This window comes from Sinocyclocheilus grahami, unplaced genomic scaffold, assembly GCF_001515645.1.
Source record: "Sinocyclocheilus grahami isolate Dianchi unplaced genomic scaffold, SAMN03320097.WGS_v1.1 scaffold369.1, whole genome shotgun sequence".
Lineage (NCBI taxonomy): Eukaryota > Metazoa > Chordata > Actinopteri > Cypriniformes > Cyprinidae > Sinocyclocheilus > Sinocyclocheilus grahami.
The window spans coordinates 750,622-754,664 of record NW_015505548.1 but is presented as its reverse complement, the minus strand read 5'-3'; positions in this window follow the sequence as shown (position 1 = coordinate 754,664).

Here is a 4,043-nt window from a genome sequence, read left to right as displayed (position 1 = left end):
GGAGGAATGTACACACTTACGAGAATGAAAGAGCAAAACTCCCGCGGCGAATAGAACGGCTTGCAATTAATGAAGAGCACTTCTAGATCTGAACTGCACATCTTCTTTAACAGAGTTACATCTGTACACCCCCTCTCATTGATGTAAAAGCATGTCCCGCCGCCGCACGATTTCCCCGTTGATTCTGCGTCGCGGTCCGCTCTGAACAGCTGAAAGCCCGGGAGACTCAACGCGCTGTCCGGAATGGCGTCTTTCAGCCAGGTTTCCGTGAAACACAGAGCAGCAGAGTTTGAAAAATCCTTATTTGTCTGGGAGAGCAGAAGAAGTTCGTCCGTTTTGTTGGGTAGAGAGCGGAGATTTGCCAGATGGATGCTTGGCAACGGCGTTCTGAATCCGCGCTGCCTGAGCTTCACGAGCGCACCGGCTCGCTTCCCCCGTCTGCGCATCCTGAAGTGAGTGATCAGGTCCCCCGACAACAATGTCAACAAGTACAGTCAACAAAATATTCAGATCAACTCTGAACATCACAAAACAAGCTTTTCGTTGATTGTCACCATTGTTGAAGTTCATACGCTGAATCTTGATATCTGTGTGAGTCCACATGATCTTGTCCAAATAATTTCTGCATAATTATGGTGCTAGAATTTCAATAATAATTCACACATGCGTAACTCAATTCACATGCATGAGAAATAATTCACGTGCACGAAAAAAAAATATTTATTTACAAAATACCTTTTACAAATGCAAAACACAAATCACAGATGTACAACTGTGTAGAAAATTTTTGAATGTTTAAAATTCACGAGTTTATCATGGGCTGTGAATGTGAATCCTTGGATTTCTGTGTGCTTATTTTTTAGGCTTTCCTGGCAGCACTTGTACTCTTTAGCCAATCAGATTTGAGCCTGTCAGTCGACCAATCATAACCCACTGTGGGCGTATGACTCGCGTGCTCTGGGCGTGCCTACCTGGATGCTGACGTCATCAGCGCGAGACCACCGTTCAAGTGATGATTCAGCAGAGGTATGTGTAGTTGATCGTTTAATTCCGTTAACTAGCCAAATAAAGGTTTATCGTTTTATTTTTGCATGTTTACTCGTTTAGACACTCGCTAACATGAACAATGTAAGCCAGCGGCTGTTGTTTAGAGTATTAAGATTTAATATTTATCAATTTGTTTATTTAATAAAGAATCAATTTTCACGTAGATACCAAACCACATTAAGATATTAGATTCAGAAACTCAGTGTAAAGCATAAAATAATGTTTTTACTGATGGGACATGTGGTAAATAAATATAGGATTATGAAAATATACTTTTTGTTTGTTGAGAATATGAAAGAGCTGTCACAGCAGAGCTTGTCTTGTGTGTAAAGTCCTGTGATGGCTCACATTCAAGTGATGACAATGTGATAACATGCACACATTGGAGACCGTGTACATTTCATTTAAGTTTGTTTATTCTGCAGATACTATTTATTTCAGAATTGTGAGGCTGATGATGTTGTAAAAGTAGCTGCTGAGACAACCCGGGCTGGTATAGTGTCCCACTTAGAGTCTTTGGCATTCTTTTAAAGTAAATGTTATGGCTGAATGATAATTGTATCAGTGTAATACATCATGTGAAAAGTCAGTTAATCAAATGTTTAAGATCCAGTCTTTCACTATCTCTCTCTGTCAGGACGTGCCAGGTTTTGGTCTGATATTCAAAGCAATTAACACCTTGGCAAGTTAACTCTTATATTTTTACAAGAAATGCAGATACAGAAAGAGCAGAAAGCATGAGATAAAGTGATAAAATAACTGAATAATCTTTGTTGCATTCTTTTTTATGATCAGTCTTTGTCTGACCAGCATAAATTCCACAACTGTTTTGCTTATTTGACAAAACAAGAGATTAAGCACTGATTTCAAAATCTGATCAATTCAGTACTGGAAGGGTCACAACCTTCATACAAATTCAGTGTTCAGATATCGGAAGATTCAGTCTCTGAATTGCACTAGACTGAAATTAAATTGAGTAAAATTAAATTAAATACGGTAGAGGCCAGTCCTTGCACGTGTCCCAAAACATGATCAAACCTGATCCACCTCACACATGCAATCCATAAACGTCCTCGCCAAATTCAGAATAATGGCACCAAACCTAGAGCACTAGTTTGCGTCTGTTGCTCTGCTCATAATGAAATCCACGCACATGTATTACATGCTGGAGTGCCGTAAAGCAAGTGTTGCAAACCCAGTATCTTAAAGGACCCACGCCCAATTTAAGCTCAACGTTAAGTTTTGTTAATTTTCTCCACTTGGCTACATAAAGGTTTTCTAGTTTGCCTTTTCAGTGGTCTTGTGTATCCAGGCTAGTACCGCTCACATAGCATAGCTGTGTTCTTAAATTTGGTTTGGATGTTCCCCTTATCTGAATGGAGTTCCCCATTTTTTTGCCTGGTTATGTGACCGGGTGTCAGTGTCTTGGCCCCTTTCCAAGGAAAGGATGGGTGTATTGTTACGTTCCCCCTCCTTTCAAAGTAGGAGTCTAGGGAACCGAGGGTTAAATACAACAAGATGAGAGGAAAGACCACATGGAGCCTCTCATTCCCAGCCCTAGCACTAAGGAACACAGGCAACCCCAACCACCAGAATCAGCTTCCAATTTAGTTTTAATAAATTAAAACAAATGGTAACAAGAACACAAAAGGCTTCAGGAGTGAGCAAGACCAAAATAACAAACAAAACAGAATCTACCTCAAATTTTAGATTTAACTTATAACAAAAATAAAATAAAAAGAAAACAATACTTCCTTAACTCCCTAACTTACCCAAAAACAGGAGAAAAAGGATAAACAAAAGAAAATGGCACCCTCCTCCCTATGAGTTAGCACAAAAGAGAAAAAAAAACTATCAAGTAGTTTCAGCAATATTCAAAATTGGGATAAAACAGAAGCACAAAACAACAATACTGACTAGCACATTATCACAATTTTCACCATTTGACACAGAGCCAGTAAGTTTACACCAAACGCCATAACTGGCAACAATTGTCTGGGGCTGCAGAGAAGGTCCATGTGGGGGAGAGAAAAGTAAATGTCTGTCTGTCTCTTTTCCCAATTCTCTGTGCTTCCTTGATGGCTTTTATAGCGCTTCGCCCAAGTCATGGTTCTGTCCTCGGTTCACTCTCATGGGTAGTTTAGGTGACTTTCGGTAATTTTTCTTAGAATAATTATATACTGTACAGTTGTTAACCGCCTCAAGTCTGGGAAGTCTGAGTAAATTAGATGTACCACTCTGGCCAGCACTGTAGAATAATGAAAAGAGATGCTGTAAGACAGCGGCATACTGGATGCAGTCTTCGGCCATGTTTAATTGATTCTGACTCGCCCACTGCATTACCTTGAAACAATAGCATTAAGCGCCCTCTTCAGGCGGCAAGCATAACAGCAACAAAGCATTCTTTTCCACTCGTAGTGATCTGATGAATGAAAATGAAGATGATGAATTTACACCAATATATATAACATAATTAATGTTTTTAAGGCACAAATACCACCCACATTTTTAAGGGGTGTCTTTTTTCTCTACCCATATAGACATGCATTTTAAGCACATTCATTTTTACTACCCCTACATGTACAGTAAGGAAGATATTGGAAAACATTCTGCTGTAGTAAGTCAGTCTGGTCACTAGGAATATACAACAGTATTTGGAACTTGAAAAAACCCATTTTGGTGAATTACTGTAATTGTTTTCTTAAAAATATTTGTGTACTGTACATACTTAGGGGTAGTATCGTCTAAAATGAGATATTGCCAATATATATTTAGTCAGAATGCCCTCTAGAAATGGACTATAGCTCTCTAAACATTAAATTATTGGAGTTCGTTTTGTACTGTGAGGTAAATTTGCAGACGGTCCTTAAAGCAGCCTAAGCGAATATGCAGCGAATATCAAACCTAAAACTAACTTTACCACGTTTTCTATGGGGAAAAAAGGCTTAGGTGAAACTTTGTGGTTTGTGTTAATATTCTGGACTCATCTGCTTATT